Here is a 19,466-nt window from a genome sequence, read left to right on the forward strand (position 1 = left end):
CAATGGGACCCTCAAGCAAATGCTCAAGACGTTCACTCAGGAATACCGAGACTGGGAACGCTTCCTGCCGCACCTCCTATTTGCTTATCGGGAGGTGCCCCAGGAAACGACAGGGTTCTCTCCCTTCGAGTTGCTCTACGGAAGAAAGGTACGGGGACCCCCTAAACCTGATCCGGGAGCACTGGGAGGGAGAGAGGGAGGCTGACGGTGTTCCCATTGTGCCATACGTGCTGGAACTCAGGGACCGAATGGAGCAATTAGCCAAATCCGTGCGGGCTAATCTCCAGTTGGCCCAGAGAAGACAGAAAGTATGGTACGATCGGGGGGCCCGAAAGAGAATCTTCACCATAGGACAAAAGGTGTTAGTACTTAAGCCGGTGAAGACAGACAAATTGCAGGCATCCTGGCAGGGTCCCTACCAGATCGTAGAGAAAAGGGGAGACACCACTTATGTGATAGCTAGCTGCCACGACAACAATCTTAGAAAGACATTCCATGTAAACATGCTCAAGGAATATTTTGAGCGACCAGAGAACGTGACGGCCGTATGTTGTTCCCCTCAGGAAGACCCCAACAGTTTACCCATTCCAGACCTATTAGAAAAGAGCCTCCCCACAGGTATAGTGGCGCAGGTTCAGATAGGGGACCGACTTAGCCCCACTGAAAGGGAGCAGCTCAACCAACTCCTCCAGTCCAAACACCTCACCTTCTCCCCGAAGCCAGGGTACACTACTTTAACCACCCACCAGGTAGATACTCCGGGACTGTGAGGATTTATTATATAATTAATATGAACCCAGTTGTATCTACTCCACTCAGTCTCACACCAAACCTAGGTACCTTGATAAACTAGGAACCTTATTCTGCTCATTGACTGAGGGTGACCTGTTTAGGTCAAAAGTAAATTACAACTATCTTTAGTTGTTGGAGATATGCACAACAATGTGAATGTGCTAATACTCTCCTAAGTAATATAATAGCATTTGCTAAACAATAGATATTCTCTTTGGATATAGAATAAATTATAACTTTATGTAATTGAAGCTCTGTTAATATCTCTTTAAATAGATTGTAGCTTATCACTCAGGTACAATGCTTAAATGTTCAGGTTAGTAAAGTTCATATGCAACCTTATTTATGAATGCAGCAGAATTGTTATGGCAGTGTATTGTATGCAGAAATAACCAGGATATATGCAGAAGATGTTAAACATGCACACTTTCCATTAGTAACGTATATGTATAAGCTTGATTTGTTAGTATATACAGTCTTAGGAACATATGAAATTAGCGTAACTTCAGCAATAACTTTATGTTTAGTACGATACCCAACACTTCATGACCAGCGTGTACTTGTGGAGGACTTTGCTAGCTAGCAATAAGTTGTCCTGAGAAGCAGTGTAGAATCCGGCAACAGAGAGGAGCTGCGACACTGACTCCCGGAGTGCTGATGACGTCAGACGCCGAACTACTGCAGACACGCTGTTTGTCAGTTAGCGTTTCAGAATGAAGTATGCTGTCCTGTGATTGAAGAGAACTTTGCAGAAATAAAGTTAGAAAACAACTTGACGAAAATAGAGAGAGCTTCTTGAAAGTTGTGATCACTCCTCATGCGAATCAAATTACCAAGCATCGATGAATTAGAGAGGAGGGCTTATAAAGGCATAACGGTCATGTGATATTATGTTTAAAGGGACAGTGAAACGTGGGAAAACATGAAGTATAGAGATTGAGAATTACTGTGATATGACAGGACACCCCCCTTAACGATCTGCTCCGCAGATCAGGGTTTGGGACGGTCTGGATGTCTGCGATGAAACAGAGATACCATCTAGGGGCTGATAAGTTAGTGGATGGTTCCCAAGAATCCTCTTCTGATGAATAATTTTTTCCACCGAACTAAATACTGTAGAGAATTCTTATAGAATCTAGAATCCAAAATGGAATCAACTTCATATGATACTTCATCCTCAATGAGTGTCGGAACTTGAGTTGTCAAGACTTGATCTCTGACTGGAACATAAGGTTTCAAAAGGGATACATGAAATGTTGGATGTATCTTAAAAGAACTTGGTAGTTGTAAAGTGACAGCATTAGCATTAACAATCCTAATAATTTTGTAAGGACCAATAAACAGAGAACCAAGCTTTTTACTGGGAATGTGAAGTCTTCAAGTGTTTAGAAGACAACCAAACTAGATCTCCCACCTTATACTCAGGAGGTTTCGTTCTCCTTAAGTCATAATAACGTTTTTGCCTTTCTTGAGATTGTAGTAAAATCTGTTTTAGTTGAATGAATCCTTCAGCAATTGTATTCACAGTGTCATTTACCAAGGGACAAGAACTTTCTGATCTTTGAAGAAGATGATAAGAGGGATGAAACCCATAGTTAATGAAAAATGGAGTTGTATTGGTAGATGAATTAATGGTGTTATTATAGGAGAATTCAGCAGTAGGTAGAAGAGAAGACCAGTTGTCTTGCTGAAATGTACAGTAGCATCTTAGATATTGCTCTAAACTCTGATTAGTCCTTTCGGTCTGACCGTTTGTTTGAGGATGGTAAGCTGAACTCAAACGGCGATCAATATGCAAACTAGAACAGAGTTGTGTCCAAAATCGAGAGGTAAATTGTGTACCCCTGTCAGTCGTAATAGACTTAGGTAACCCATGCAATCTGACAATATGTTTGATGAACAAATCTGCTGTTTCTGAAGCTGTTGGCAAAGTGTGAATAGGTATAAAATGTGCCATTTTTGAAAAGAGATCCACAACAACCAGGATGACTGTGTTGTTAGAAGAGGGAGGTAGATCGACAATGAAGTCTAGGGCAATATCTTGCCAAGGTCTGTCAGCGATTGGAAGAGATAGAAGTAAACCATAAGGGTGAATTCTTTGAGACTTACATTTGGTACATACAGCACACCCTTGTGTGTACTGTTTTACAGGACTGAATCATATGCGGCCACGAGAAATCCCTTTGAATTAAATGAAGAGTTTCTTGAAACCAGGATGTCCTGAAAGTGGAATATCATGTGCCATAGCTAAAATGTCATTCCTAAGAGATTCTGGAACATACAGTGCATGACCATGGTAGAAAAATCCATCATTACCTTTATGAATCCTAGAATCATTAATCAATGGATCATTCTGTTGTTTGTTCTTTGAGAATAGATGTTTTCCCCACTAAGAGGCCAATGAATTTTTTCTGGTGGTATTATTGAGTTTAGTTCAGAACTCTCAGTTAATGGAGTTCTGAATATCTAGATAGAGCATCTGCCTTTGTATTTCTTACTCCTGGACGATAAGTGATTATAAAATCAAATCTAGTAAAGAATAAACTCCATCTGACTTGTCTGGAAGAAAGACTTTTGTTAGTTTTTAGATATTGTAGATTTACGATGATCTTGTAAATATGATGATTGGAAAATCTTGCGCCTTCTAATAGATGTCTCCCAAAATTCTAATGCAGCCTTGATGGCTAGAAGTTCTTTTTTCCCCAATTTGGTAATTAATTTCGGGCCGAATTCATAACCCGAGAATAATATGCGACAGGATGAAGCATGTTGGTAGAAGAATCTCTTTGAGACAGAATGGCTCCCTATTGCAAATTCGGATGCATCTACTTCTAATGTATATTGTTTCCGATGGATCTGGGAATTGTAGGATTGGAGGCCGTAATGAAACTATGTTTGAGATGCGTTAAAAGAATCATCTGCCTGTTGGTTCCAAGTGGTATTTGTTATTCTTTCGGGGTGAGTAGTGTGAGAGGTTTTGCGGATAGTAGAGAAACCTTTAATAAATTTTCTATAAAAATTTGAGAATCCCTAGGAATCTCTGGAGCTCTTTCTTATTTTTTGGAATAGGCCCATGTAGTGATAGCTTTACTTTGTTGTCCTCCATGGATATTCCTTTTGGTGAAATATGATACCCCAGGAAAGAAAATAGTATCAGAATTGAATTATACATTTTTCTGCCTTAACAATATAAGTTGTTCTGTCTTAATCTTGAAAGAACTGTTCTGACATGTTGTATGTGATCCTCTTTGGAATTTGAATAAATGAGAATATCGTCCCAAATAAATGACAATGTATGTGTCAAGTAAATCTTTGAAAACATCATTAATGAAAACTGAAAAGTTGCAGGTGCAATGCACAAACCAAAAGGCATGACACAATACTCATAGAGACCATACCTAGTGCGAAAGGCAGTTAACCATCTCATCACCTTTGCGAATTCTAATTAAATTATATGCACCTCTTAATCCAGTTTGGTGAAATGGTAGCACCCTGTAACCTCTCTATGAGTTCTGGAATAAGAGGTAAAGGATATCTATTTTTTATTGTACAGTTGTTCAGATTGTCTATAGTCAATTATAGGGCCTGAGACTGTCATCTTTATTCTTCACGAAAAAGATCCCGGGCACCAGCTGAAGATGTAGAAGGACCGAATAAAACCTTTCTTTAGATTTTTCCCTAAGATATCCCTTTGAGATTGAAGCAGTTCTGGTTCAGAGAAGTGGATATATACGACCATAAGGGATTTTACTGTTAGGTTTTAAATCGATAGGACAGTGCTAGGGTCTGTGGGGAGGTAGAGATTGAGCCTCAACCTTATCAAAAACATCATAAAAATCTGAGTACTCTGTTGGTATATTTGTGATATCAACCTGTAATTATAGTTTGTGATATGTGTACAGTTTTTTTTACAATATGGTGAGTCGAAGGAAATAGTTACCTCTATTCCCATGAGGATGGTTGGTTGATGTTTCTTTAGCCATGAAAAGTCCTAGAATTATGGTGGTACAAAGGAGAATGAATAACCTCAAAGGTACACCAATTCAGAGTGACCTGATGAAATGTTAATGATAATGGATCTGTATGATGGGTAACAGGACCTGAATTGATAAAAGAACCCATCAACAACTCGAATAGGTAATGCAATTAATTTTTTAATTATAGGAATCTTGTGATTTTCAACTAAAAGATGAATGAATGAAATTATTAGTTGCTCCTGAACTCGTTACCACCTGGGGCTTTAAGTTGATGTTGATCCCACTGTAGACAAACAGAAAGAGTAAAAGTGAGATGAGTTTTTTATAACACGTCTCATTTAATTGAGCTATCTCTTGCTTACCCTTTTTGATTTTAACAGAATTGGACACTCCTTTACTCCCGTGGTCCTTAGCAGCACAATATAAAACAAAGATTAAGTTGTCTTCGTCTAGCCTTTTCTTCAGGTTTAAGAGGACCTTTGACAAAACCCTATCTCCATAGGCTCATCTGTTGAAACGGACAGTGGAAACTGAATGAGAGCTAAAGGCTTCTCTGGTGGATAATTCTGATGACCCTCTTTCAATCTTCCTTTCCCTCAAACGACGATCAATAGATATAGACAAGGTCATAAGATTTTCTAAGTCCTTAGGAATAACCACACGTGCCAATTCATCTTTTAGAGCATCCGCTAATCCAATACGGAATTGATTTGTCAAAGCTGGGTTATTCCACTGTTGTGTCAGGTGCCCATCTTTTTGAAATCAGTTATATATTCTTCTACAGGGCGTCTACCTTGTCGCAGATGTCTGATAGAATTTTCTGCTGAAAGCTTGTTTGTCGTGATTCTTCATATAGCTATGTGAGGATTTATTATATAATTAATATGAACCCAGTTGTATCTACTCCACTCAGTCTCACAACCAAACCTAGGTACCTTGAATAAACTAGGAACCCTTATTCTGCTCATTGACTGAGGGTGACCCTGTTTAGGTCAAAAGTTAAATTACAACTATCTTTAGTTGTTGGAGATATGCACAACAATGTGAATGTGCTAATACTCTCCTAAGTAATATAATAGCATTTGCTAAACAATAGATATTCTCTTTGGATATAGAATAAATTATAACTTTATGTAATTGAAGCTCTGTTAATATCTCTTTAAAATAGATTGTAGCTTATCACTCAGGTACAATGCTTAAATGTTCAGGTTAGTAAAGTTCATATGCAACCTTATTTATGAATGCAGCAGAATTGTTATGGCAGTGTATTGTATGCAGAAATAACCAGGATATATGCAGAAGATGTTAAACATGCACACTTTCCATTAGTAACGTATATGTATAAGCTTGATTTGTTAGTATATACAGTCTTAGGAACATATGAAATTAGCGTAACTTCAGAAATAACTTTATGTTTAGTACGATACCCAACACTTCATGACCAGCGTTGTACTTGTGAAGACCTTTGCTAGCTAGCAATAAGTTGTCCTGAGAAGCAGTGTAGAATCCGGCAACAGAGAGGAGCTGCGACACTGACTCCCGGAGTGCTGATTGACGTCAGACGCCGAACCTACTGCAGACCACGCTGTTTGTCAGTTAGCGTTTCAGAAATGAAGTATGCTGTCCTGTGATTGAAGAGAACTTTGCAGAAATAAAGTTAGAAAAACAACTTGACGAAAATAGAGAGAGCTTCTTGAAAGTTGTGATCACTCCTCATGCGAATCAAATTACCAAGCGTCGATGGAATTAGAGAGGAGGGCTTATAAAGGACATAACGGTCATGTGATATTATGTTTAAAGGGACAGTGAAACGTGGAAAACATGAAGTATAGAGATTGAGAATTACTGTGATATGACAGGGACAAGCTCCCTTGCGCCAGGCTCCGTACCGAATCCCCGAAGCAGTTAGGACAGGAATGAAGAAGGAGATCGATGAGATGCTCCAGCTCAGGGGTAAATTGAGCCCTCCGATAGTCCCTGGGCCTCCCCAGTTGTCTTGGTGCCCAAGAAAGATGGGACCACCCGGTTCCTGCGTAGACTAACGGAGGCTCAATGAAAATACCGTGACGGACGCTTTACCCTATGCCCCAGGGTAGACGAGCTACTCGAATCGTATAGCCAGGGGAAATTACCTGACCACTATTGACCCTCTGCAAAGGTTACTGGCAGATTCCCCTGGCCCCGGAGGCTATCCCCAAGTCGGCATTCGTCACCCCCCATTCGGCCTTATATCAGTTTAGGGTAATGCCGTTTGGGATGAAGAATGCCCCAGCTACATTCCAGCGCTTGGTGGATAGGCTCCTGGATGGCTTCCAGAGTTTTGCTTGCGCCTACCTGGACGACAATAGCGATCCACAGTGAGTCCTGGGAGGACCACCTTAGCTCATGTGGGAATGGTTCTGGATCAGATCCGGGCTGCTGGCCTGACTCTGAAGCCAGAAAATGCCACTTTGGGATGGCGAGGTACAGTACCTGGGTCACCGGGTGGGGTAGTGGAAAGCAGCGACCAAGAGCCCGGCCAAAATAGAAGCTGTCGCCAATTGGCCCACCCCCCATCACTAAGACTCAGGTCCTAGCCTTCCTGGGCACGGCAGGGTACTATAAGACGGTTCGTACCAGACTACAGCACACTTGCCAAACCCCTGACTGACTTGACCAAGAAGAACTTTACCTCGACAGGTCCTGTGGTCTCCCCACTGTGAAACGGCTTTCCAGGCTCTCAAAAATGCTCTAATTAACGCTCCTGTCTTGGCGGCCCCAGCCCTTAACAAACGTTTATCGTCACATACAGATGCTTCCATGTTCGGGCTGGGAGCCGCTCCTCAGCCAAGTAGGCGAAGATGGAGGGGAGCATCCAGTTGCCTACATCAGCCGGAAGCTCTGCCCCGCGAAGTCAGCTATGCAGCGGTCGAAAAGGAGTGTTTGGCTTTGGTGTGGGCATTAAAGAAATTGACTCCTATTTATATGGTCAGGAGTTCACTCTGGTCACCGACCATAAACCCGTTGGTGTGGCTGAACCGGGTCTCTGGAGATAACGGCAGGCTATTACGTTGGAGCTTATCGTTGCAACCCTTCAATTTCACGATTACCTTACAGACCTGGGGAAACAGAATGGCAACCGCCGACGGGTTGTCCAGGACAAACCGACCTCAGCCCCGCATAACCAGCGGTCTGGACAGCCTTAGTCTGCCCCGAAAAGGGGTCAGACCGTGTCTGCCAGAGTGTTCCACAGAAAGGGAGCACTGTTACAGAAGCATTAGTAATTTTGTTGTGAAGAGCTTATTTCCCAGCAGCAATGCCTGAACCAGCAAGCCAGCGCCTAAGAAGGGCTCCAAGAAAACCGTAACAAGTATCAATTCATAAAGAGTTAACTCTTTTTTTTCAGCTTTTAGAAACTATTGTCTAATTACACGTTTGCTGGCCTCAGCTCTAAGTTTAGTGATAACAAATCCCATTGTCTAATCACCTCTGGAGCCAGACTGCTAAATTGATAAGATGAACTTGTAACTTGTTATCTTAAGTACTGTAATCCTATTGTGGCCTGTCAAAGGACAGTGCTCTCTATCTAAATGTGTGATGGGGGATTTTGTGCTTCCCCCCCTCTCCCCCTGGGAGTGCCCTGTGTGCATGTAACCTTAATAAAAAGCAGGCCTGGGCATCCCAGTCCTGAGTTCTTGTTTGACCCTCAATCGCAGCGTTGACTCGTTTTTGTGGGCAGAAGGGTATCCTAGCTGTACTGCAGCTAAGGGAGATTATTCTATATTTGCGAGACTCATATAGAATACTATGGAAAGCAGCTTCTCCCCTCTTTAGCAATAGGGATCCAGGTTACTAAGCGGGTCCATCTCTCAGCGAGTCTAAGGGTAACCGTAACAGGTTACTTGCACAACCACGTACATTGTTTACCTATTACACTGTCCGTGTGGTAAATTTTATGTGGGCAAGACCCAGGATGATCTCAGGATGAGGATGGCGAACCATCGGTCAGCGATTCGGCTGGCAATCAAGAATGGTGATTCGGACCCAACCGGTTGGCTCGCCATTTTTGTACCAGTGGTCATGCTGTGTCTGACCTTCGCTATATTATCATAGACCACATACCACGTTAATTCTAGGGGTGGTGACAGGGGGCACACGTCTACTACAACGGGGAGTCCCAGTGGATTTTAATCTGGAGACCATGTATCCGAAGGGGCTTAATGTCCAGTTGGATTATCAATGTTTTTTATAACTGTTTGTAGTGGATGTATGCCCATTGTCTCCTGTTCTGCCTGTAGGGTATGTAGGGACAGTGGGCACCCATATTGAATCTGTGGATAACTGGCTTTAATAGTCTGGTGTAATATAATTACTACATTGGGTTCTCTGTTAACACTTAGGACCCCTATGCCCAATGAGAAATTTGCTGAGTTAAAAATTTAGGCTTGATGGAGTAGATGATATGCCCTATTTAAGGCCATTGTAGGTAAGACGATGTGACAGGTTATTCGCATCCTATAGTTCATGAATTATTTTTCTTTTCATGTAGTCTGTATGATAGGTACTGAATCAACAGGTTTTGACTATGCACTTAAGTCCAAATGGAGGGCATTTGTGGACCCACTCAACGAGTGGATACAGTACAGTTAGACACCCCTGTATATATTGTGCTTTAAAGATGAGAATGCAGACAAACACTTGATGTATACGAATTAGTATAAGGGGTATGTAAGACCCATTCTAGGGACAGTGTGCTTAGACAAATGTAGTAATAATAACATATCATACTGTTTAGTGACTTTGTTTTAGATGAATTGCTGCACCTTTGTATGTTTGCGTAAAGGAGTTTTTATTTTGCATTTTTATTTTGCACTTTTGTTTTTCAGTTTGTCCCCGTTGGCTCTCCCTAGTTCCTTGCGCGCATGCCTAGTTGTGCTACACGGAAGCTGGGAGTCTGATGCCGGTGCTTCACGGTGGGGGTGAGTAGGTATTTAAGTTGATGTTGTATTGATGCCTGTAAGTGGTCTGAGGACGGGGGAGACCCCGAAAACGTTTACCATTAAACGACAGATGTAAACGGAGAGTGCCTTCTTTGTTTTGTGTATATTTAATGCTTGTAAGCGCACCCCGGCAGTTGTGGAAGCAAAAAAGAGTGCTGGTTCCCTGTTTGTACATATATATATATATATATATACTATATATATATATATATATATATATGGTCTTTTGTTCCCTACTATTGCTTTCTATTGTCATATTTAGAAGTGTAACTAAATTGGCATTATTGAAGCATGCAGTTGTATGGACGGAACAATGCAGTTTATGCTGGGTTCTGTCTGATGCAAGGGTATGAGTGTCTAATATTGGTATTTGCTAGACAAGGAGGATCAATAGCCTTCTGGGCACTTTGGTTACTATATCATTCCCATAAGTTAGTATATGTCATACCGCATAGGTTTTGAATGATAACCTTTTATTTGCCCTTATCAACATTATGTATCCATTTATCGTGAAACATTGTCTTTGAATATGCTCTCCCCCTTGAATATGTGTACAATTTGTTATGCCTCTGTAATACTGCCTGCACGTTAGTTGTTTTTAATCAATGCTTTTATTTTGAGCACAGGTCCTAGTGCACCTTCTGGTTAGCTCGTGAGCGAAAGCCAGAAAGAAATCTATTGGGAAAGAGTTATCGTGATCTCAATATCCGACCTCCAGATGGCTTAACCCCTTAAGGACCACAGCACTTTTCCATTTTCTGACCGTTTGGGACCAAGGCTATTTTTTAATTTGTGCGGTGTTTGTGTTTAGCTGTAATTTTCCTCTTACTCATTTACTGTACCCACACATATTATATACCGTTTTTCTCGCCATTAAATGGAATTTCTAAAGATATCATTATTTTCATCATATCTTATAATTTACTATAAAAAAAATTATAAAATATGATGAAAAAATGGAAAAAAAACACACTTTTCTAACTTTGACCCCCAAAATTTGTTACACATCTACAACCACCAAAAAACACCTATGCTAAATAGTTTCTAAATTGTGTCTTGAGTTTAGAAATACTCAATGTTTACATGTTCTTTGCTTTTTTGCAAGTTATAGGACAATAATTCAAGTAGCACTTTATTTCCAAACCACTTTTTTTCAAAATTAGCGCTTTTTACATTTGAACACTGATATCTATCAGGAATCCGTGAATATCCCTTGACATGTATATATTTTTTAGAAGACAATCCAAAGTATTGATCTAGGCCCATTTTGGTATATTTCATGCCACCATTTCCCCCACCAAATGCGATCAAATAAAAAAAAAATTGTTCACTTTTTCACAATTTTTTCACAAACTTTAGGTTTCTCACTGAAATTATTTACAAACAGCTTGTGAAATTATGGCACAAATGGTTGTAAATGCTTCTCTAGGATCCCTTTGTTCAGAAATAGCAGACTTATATGGCTTTGGGCGTTGCTTTTTTTTAATTAGAAGGCCGCTAAATGCCACTGCCGCACCACATGTGTATTATGCCCAGCAGGTGAAGGGGTTAATTAGGGAGCATGTAGGGAGCTTGTATGGTTAATGTTAGCTTTAGTGTAGTGTAGTAGACAACCCAAAAGATTTATCTAGGCCCATTTTGGTATATTTTATGCCACCATTTCACCGCCAAATGTGATCAAATAAATAAACCTTACATTTTTCTCAATTTTAGGTTTCTCACTGAAAGTATTTACAAACAGTTTGTGCAATTATGGTACAAATGGTTGTAAATGCTTCTCTAGGATCCCCTTTGTTCAGAAATAGCAGACATATATGGCTTTGGCATTTGTTTTTGGTAATTAAAAGTCCGCTAAATGCTGCTGCGCATTACACATGTATTATGTCTAGGGTTAATTAGGTAGCTTGTAGGGAGCTTGCAGGGTTAATTTAAGCTTTAGCGTAGAGATCAGCCTCCCACCTGACACATCACACCCCCCTGATTCCTCCCAAACAGTTATCTTCCCTCCCCCCACCCCACAATTGTCCCCCGCCATCTTAAGTACTGGCAGAAAGTCTGCCAGTACTAAAATAAAAGTTTTTTTTGTTTTTTTTTTTACATAATTCTGCTGTGTAGATCCCCCTTAGCCCCCCAACCTCCCCTGATCCCCCCTCAAACAGATCTCTAACCCTCCCACTCTACCTTATTGTGCGCCATCTTGGGTACTGGAAGCTGTCTGCCAGTACCCAGTTTGCCATAAAATGTTTGTTTGTTTTTTAAATGTTTTATTACAAAATTACTCAATATTTTCTGTAGTGTAGCTATCCAAACCCCCACCCCCTCCCAGATCCCTTAGCTAAAAATTCCCACCCTCCCCAGTCCTCTCTCCCACCTTATCAAAATTTGTATTGTGCCATAGTGTAGCATTCTCGCCCGCTCCCGTGCACGCGTGAGCGCCCATGCGCACCCCCAAACGCGATCCCCGCCCCCCCTCTGACGCACTTCCTTCACAGATGGCCGCCCACCCACCACCCTGCATCAGCTCCCACCCACCAACGATCACGGCCATCGATGGCCAATGCAGGGATGCTAAAAAAGTTTATTGCAGGATGCCTCAATATCGAGATATCACTGCAATAACATGAAAGCGGCTGGAAGGGATCAGGATCGCTTCCACCGCTTGGAAAGGACTAACGATGTACAGGGTACATCCTTGGTCGTTAAGGACCTTTTTTTGTTAGGACGTACCCTGTATGTCGTTAGTTGATAAGGGGTTAAGCTTTTTACTTTCAACTTATAATATGAGTCAAGAATAACAATGCTATTGATTTAACTTGAGCGCTGTAGTGCTCAATAGCGCTAATATTTGTGCACTGCACTTGTAATCTATGCCCTTTGCATCTAGGGCATCTGTAAATCACATGGCATTTCGATTTGGGTATTTAAAAATAAATAGATTTCTTTTGGGTGGTATAACAGAAGATAAGTCATCCAGAGTAACAACTACACTTAAAGGGACACTGAACCCAATTTTTTTCATTCTTGATTCAGATAGAGGGTGAGATTTTAAGCAACTTTCTAATTTACTCCTATTATCAAATTTACCTTCATTCTCCCTTGGTATCTTTATTTGAAATGCAAAAATGTAAGTTTAGATGCCGGCCTATTTTGGTGATCAACCTGAGATGTTCTTGCCGATTGGTGGATAAATTCATCCACCAATAAAAAAAGTGCTATCCAGAGTTCTGAACAAAAAAAAAGCTTAGATGCCTTCTTTTTCAAATAAAGATAGCAAGAGAACGAAGAAAAATTGATAATAGGAGTAAATTAGAAAGTAACTTAAAATTGCATGCTCTATTTGAATCACGAAAGAAAAAAATTGGGTTCAGTGTCCCTTAACCTTTAGTGCCACCCTCACTCCTGGTTTTATTTAAATTATTTTTGCACTATAAGATAACTCATATCCTATATTCTGAGGACTTGGGCAGCTTCTTTGGGAAGTGTTGTCATGCTGGGACCAAGTTTATATTTATAACTGTACTAGTTATCTGTAGCGCTACTAGACTGATTTGGGTACCTTGCTTTTCCTATATATATAGTATGTATAATTCTACCAATAACTTTTGGAAGGAATATATAGCCTAAGCAGACTTTTAAGTGGTTTTCAAGTCAATTTGCGAGTTGTATCAAATAAACAACATTATGAATATGTATTACAAAGTTTTACAATAATGTACTTGTGCTGAAAAAAGAAAACATTTTTTGGAGTGCTCTTTATCAGCAGCTGAGCAGTCTATTTCTATGTATGCAGGTACACTTCTGCTTAAAGGGATATGAAACCTAAAACATTTATTTTGTGATTCAGACAGAGCATATACAAAATAAATAGTTTTAGCCTGAGATTTTTTTTTTTCTCAAGCAAAACAATTTTTAACATGAAATAGTGCTTTTTAATATGTATTTTTTCAGAGTTTTTAGGGACATTCTAAAATAAAAAATGAAAGACTTTGAATTATTCCTTGCACTAGCTTGCGATTTTTATGTAGGTTGTATAACTTCTTTGTGGTCAGTCTTCAGATTTAACCTCTGACCCTGGTGGCATTAGTCATGAGTCAAGCTTGATGCCTTCTTGTTACCATATAATTCCACTGCTACTTGATATAGTGCTCAGTATAATTCTCTAGCAATAGCTTTAAACATTTGCACAAAATTAAACCCTTTTTGCTGCATTCTTTCTATACATTTATAACCTCTGTATGCCACTGTTACACATTATTCAAGACAACTTGTTTCTTAAAGCCCTTCTTTGTCCAGATTTCAGCTACAGCCTATTACTAGAGGATGTTGTTATTTAGAGAAAGTGAGACTGAACTTTATTATAACCGGACAGTCATCAGTTAAGTCTGTAAGAACAGGCAGAGTGAAACAGGTGGACATGCTTGTTATGAGAGACTCATATAGCTCGAAACATGGCTTAACCAGGGACATAAAAGCATGTGTCATTGCTTGAAATAGTTACAGTGACAGAACAGTGGCATTTTAAAACCATTTAGTATAGAAAAAGAATGTAACTGCTCTGGCTCATTCAGAAGTGTATTAAAACAATACCGAAGCTTACAGCAATTCTTTATTTTGTGAGATTGTTTTAATTGTTTTAAAATCTTTTTTAAATGGAAATGTTCTATGATATTTGCCTTCATTTAAATAATCTTTTTACCTCTCTGTAACGTCTTAGTATTTTATTTTCTGTGCTTTAACACCATTTTTTTAAGTGAAAATTGATGAAGATATAAATACTTTTTAAAGGGACTTCAACATTTTAATGATTCTGGTATAGCCACAGAATGGAAAAAAAATTCCAATGTACTTTCATTATTAAATTGTGCGGTCTTTTTAAGTACACACTTTCTGAGGAACCCACTCCTACTAAGCATAATGTTCACAAGCACGTATGCATACAAGTCTGTGATTGATGGCTGTCACGTAAAACAGGTGACGGGGAAATGAAAGGAAGCTTTGAAATTTGCCATATAAAAAATCTAGTTGCTCTTTTGAAATTCGGAAAGTTATTCCATTGTATTTTATTAAGCATTTTTTAAAAAAATAATTTTTATTGAGGTTTTGCACAGTTAACACCAGAACATTGTTCGCCTTTTGTCAATAAAAAAAGAAAAAACAAACAATAACACAAATAGAAATACAATAGAGGAAAATATGCCAACAATTATAGAATATACAATAGATAGGCTAATGAAACCTCAATTTTACAATACACTAGAATAACAGGCTGACTAGTTAGAAGCCAAATTTATAGGCCAAATGGTCTAGGAATGTAAGATATAGCTGATAGTCAGTTGGGCAGCTCTTGTGAGCTTCAAAGTAGAAATAAATGAATATATATTAAGGGGAGGGGATTTCGATGTAGCCAATAACATCAGCGGGTAAGCACCACTTAAAATCACAAGTTATTGAGATAGTAAATGGAAGAAAAGGTAGAAGGGGTGGAGGGGGGGCGAAGCCATATATAAGAGTTTTATGAGGGATGCTGTTTAAACCCCTAAAGTAGTTATCTAGGGGGGTGATTATAGGGAAGAATTTATGAATATATATATGAAAATATTGCATGAGGGGATTTATGCTGGATATACATGTTAAAGTAACCTTAGAGGGGATATACATCAAAACCTTGACATTAAGGGAGATCCAGGGCTTAATTTAATATTAAATACGTGGGGTATATAGGCCATTGGATCAACATATGCCTCAAAGCTTGGAGGGGGAGTATGACTGTTTTTGCAATTATTTATATTAAATTAGAGGGAGATAGATGGTTGTGAGGAATAATTAAGAAATATCTGTTATATCGACATTGCATAATTAGTTGTATAGACACAGTGAAGAGGTCAGGGGAGATAAGCAACTAGTAAATGAGAGGTTATCACATAGCATAGTATCTCCAACCGGAATCTAAGCCAGCCTATGTCTCTCCTATGCAATGCTTTCAAAGATCATAGAACGTCAGATGTAACTTGCGCTATCCTCTGGGCCCCTAAGCTGAAAGAGTGGATATTTGTGTTATATACCTGACATCCAAATCAACCTACAGTAATAACAATAGTTAACAATCTATTGGATGATAATCCTATATTATAAAAGACAAGTGTTTGTCTGAAGCCCGTCATGCGCAGTACAGACAAACACTTGGCCTTAGATTCTATTCTCGTGCACCCTCGGCATAGCTGACAGCTGACAGCTGACAGATTGGGAGCGCGAGGTACACAGCATACAAGCAGCTGTGAGATAGGGAGCGTGAGCTACTCAACAGCGCTTCCCCAGACCTCACAGCTGTTTGTGGCCGACGGGGAGCGTCGCGAGGGGCGTGGCCCGGGCGTCGCAAGGGGGCATGGCGGCCGGGCGTCGGGAGGGGGCGTGGCCCGGAGGCGTCGGAGGGGCGTGGCCGGGTGGGTGTTGCCGCAATGGGGCGTGGGCCGGGCGGGGGTCCCGCGAAGACAGAGCCAGAGAGGGAGCAGGAGGGGGGGCAGAGAGCCAAAGAGAAGGGGGGGGGGCAGAGAGCCAAAGACAAGGGGGGGGGCAGAGAGCCAAAGAGAAGGGGGGGCAGAGAGCCAAAGAGAAGGGGGGGGGGCAGAGAGCCAAAGAGAAGGGGCACAGAGCCAGAAGAGCCAAAGAGAAGGGGGGCGGCCAGAGAGCCAAAGAGAAGAGGGGGGGCAGAGAGCCAAAGAGAAGGGGGGGGGCAGAGAGCCAAAGAAGAAGGGGGGGCAGAGAGCCAAAGAGAAGGGGGGGCAGAGAGCCAAAGAGAAGGGGGGGAAGGGGGGGGGCAGAGAGCCAAAGAGAAGGGGGGGGCAGAGAGCCAAAGAGAAGGGGGGGCAGAGAGCCAAAGAGAAGGGGGGGGGGCAGAGAGCCAAAGAGAAGAGGGGGGCAGAGAGCCAAAGAGAAGTGGGGGGGGGCAGCCAGAGAGCCAAAGAGAAGGGGGGGGCAGAGAGCCAAAGAGAAGGGGGAGGGGCAGAGAGCCAAAGAGAGAGGGGGGGCAGAGAAGCCAAAGAGAAGGGAGGGGGCAGAGAGCCCAAAGAGAAGGGAGGGGGCAGAGAGCCCAAAGAGAAGGGGGGGGCAGAGAGCCAAAGAGAAGGGGGGCTGGCAGAGAGCCAAAGAGAAGGGGGGGGCAGAGAGCCAAAGAGAAGGGGGGGGGCAGAGAGCCAAAGAGAAGGGGGGGCAGAGAGCCAAAGAGAAGGGGGGGGCAGAGAGCCAAAGAGAAGGGGGGGGGGCAGAGAGCCAAAGAGAAGGGGGGGGGGCAGAGAGCCAAAGAGAAGGGGGGGCAGAGAGCCAAAGAGAAGGGGGGGGCAGAGAGCCAAAGAGAAGGGGGGGGCAGAGAGCCAAAGAGAAGGGGGGGCAGAGAGCCAAAGAGAAGGGGGGCAGAGAGCCAAAGAGAAAGGGGGGGGGCTGAGAGCCAAAGAGAAGGGGGGGCAGAGAGCCAAAGAGAAGGGGGGGCAGAGAGCCAAAGAGAAGGGGGGGGGAGAGAGAGCCAAAGAGAAGGGGGGGGAGAGAGAGCCAAAGAGAAAGGGGGGGAAGAGAGCCAAAGAGAAGAGGGGGAGAGCCAAAGAGAAAGAGGGGGGAGAGCCAAAGAGAAGGGGGGGAGAGCCAAAGAGGGGGGAGAGAGAGAGCCAAAGAGGAAAAAGAGCCAAAAAGGAGAGAGAGCCAAAGAGGGGGAGAGAGAGCCAAAGAGGGGGGGGGGAGAGAGCCAAAGGGGGGGGAGAGAGCTAAAGGGGGGGAGAGCCAAAGAGGGGGGGAGAGAGAGAGCCAAAGAGGAAAGAGAGCCAAAGAGGAGAGCAAAAGAGGGGAGAGAGACAAAGAGGGGGGAGAGAGAGCCAAAGAGGGGGGGCAGAGCCAAAGAGGGGGGGGAGAGCCAAAGAGGGGGGGAGAGAGCCAAAGAGGGGGGGAGAGCGCCAAAGAGGGGGGGGAGAGAACAAAAGAGGGGGGAGAGAGCCAAAGAGGGGAGGGGAGAGCAAAAGAGGGGGGGGGGAGAGCCAAAGAGGGGGGAGCCAAAGGGAGGTGGGGGGGGGGGGGGAGCCCAAAGGGGAGGGGAGAGCCAAAGAGTGGGGGAGAGAGAGGAGCCAAAGAGGAGAGAGAGCCAAAGAGGGGGGAGAGAGAGGCCAAAGAGGGGGGAGAGAGGAGCCAAAAGATGGGGGGAAGAGAGAGCCAAAGGGGGGGGAGCCAAAGAGGGGAGAGAGAGAAGCCAAGAGAGGAGAGAGAGCAAAAAGAGGGGAGAGAGCCAAAGAGAAAGAAGGGGGGGGGCAGAGAGCCAAAGAGAAGGGGGGGACAGAGATCCAAAGAGAAGGGGGGGGGGGAGAGTGAGAGCCAAAGAGAAGGTGGGGGGGGAGAGAGAGACCAAAGAGAAGGGGGGGGAAGAGAGCAAAGAGAAGAGGGGGGAGAGCCAAAGAGAAGGGGGGGGAGAGCCAAAGAGGGGGGAGAGAGAGAGCCAAAGAGGAAAAAGAGCCAAAGAGGGGGGAGAGAGAGCCAAAGAGGGGGGGGAGAGAGAGCCAAAGAGGGGGGGGGGGGGAGAGAGCCAAAGGGGGGGGGGAGAGAGCTAAAGGGGGGGGAGAGCCAAAGAGGGGGGAGAGAGAGAGCCAAAGAGGAAAGAGAGCCAAAGAGGAGAGGCAAAAGAGGGGGAGAGAGACAAAGAGGGGGGAGAGAGAGCCAAAGAGGGGGGGGCAGAGCCAAAGAGGGGGGGGGAGAGCCAAAGAGGGGGGGGAGAGAGCCAAAGAGGGGGGGAGAGCGCCAAAGAGGGGGGAGAGAACAAAAGAGGGGGGAGAGAGCCAAAGAGGGGGAGGGAGAGCAAAAGAGGGGGGGGAGAGCAAAGAGGGGGGGAGCCAAAGGGGAGGGGGGAGCCAAAGGGGAGGGGAGAGCCAAAGAGGGGGGGAGAGAGAGAGCCAAAGAGGAGAGAGAGCCAAAGAGGGGGGAGAGAGAGCCAAAGAGGGGGAGAGAGAGCCAAAGGGGGGGGAGCCAAAGAGGGGAGAGAGAGAGCCAAAGAGGAGAGAGAGCAAAAGAGGGGAGAGAGCCAAAGAGGGGGGGGGAGAGCCAAAGAGGGGGGTGGGGGCAAAGAGGGGGGGGAGAGCCAAAGAGGGGGGAGAGAGAGCAAAAGAAAGGATGGAGAGAGCCAAAGAGGGGAGAGAGAGAGCAAAAGAGGGGAGAGAGAGAGCAAAAGAGGGGAGAGAGAGAACAAAGGAGAGGGGGGAGAGAAAGCAAAAGAGAGGGGGGGAAAGAAAGCAAAAGAGAGGGGGGGAAGAGAGAGCAAAAGAAAGGGGGGAGAGAGCAAGGGGTGGGACCGCTGTTCTGAAAAAATGGCCCGTGTACACGGGCTTTAGTACTAGTAAATACATATTATGCTAGCTACTAGACTTAGAGGGGAGAGGTAGCTATGATAAGATGCTTTGTTTAAAGTTAAAGTGGGATGACATGAGGGGTAGGCAAGAGATAACTGCTATAGTATACAGTAAGATAAAATATTGGCTTTAAGCAGTATCTATACAGTATAAAGTATACTCATAGCATGGTAAAATAGCTTAAGAAATAGCTATTTTAATAGTATACCATGACACTATTAGGTATAATAGTAATGGCATGTAAAGGTCACCCAAACCTAGTCCTTAAGAGAAATGCATACATTAAGTATAGAAATATTTTGATTAGCCTGGAATGAAAATAATTAGATTATAGATTAATATAT

The sequence above is a fragment of the Bombina bombina genome, chromosome 3 (genome assembly GCF_027579735.1).
Source record: "Bombina bombina isolate aBomBom1 chromosome 3, aBomBom1.pri, whole genome shotgun sequence".
NCBI lineage: Eukaryota > Metazoa > Chordata > Amphibia > Anura > Bombinatoridae > Bombina > Bombina bombina.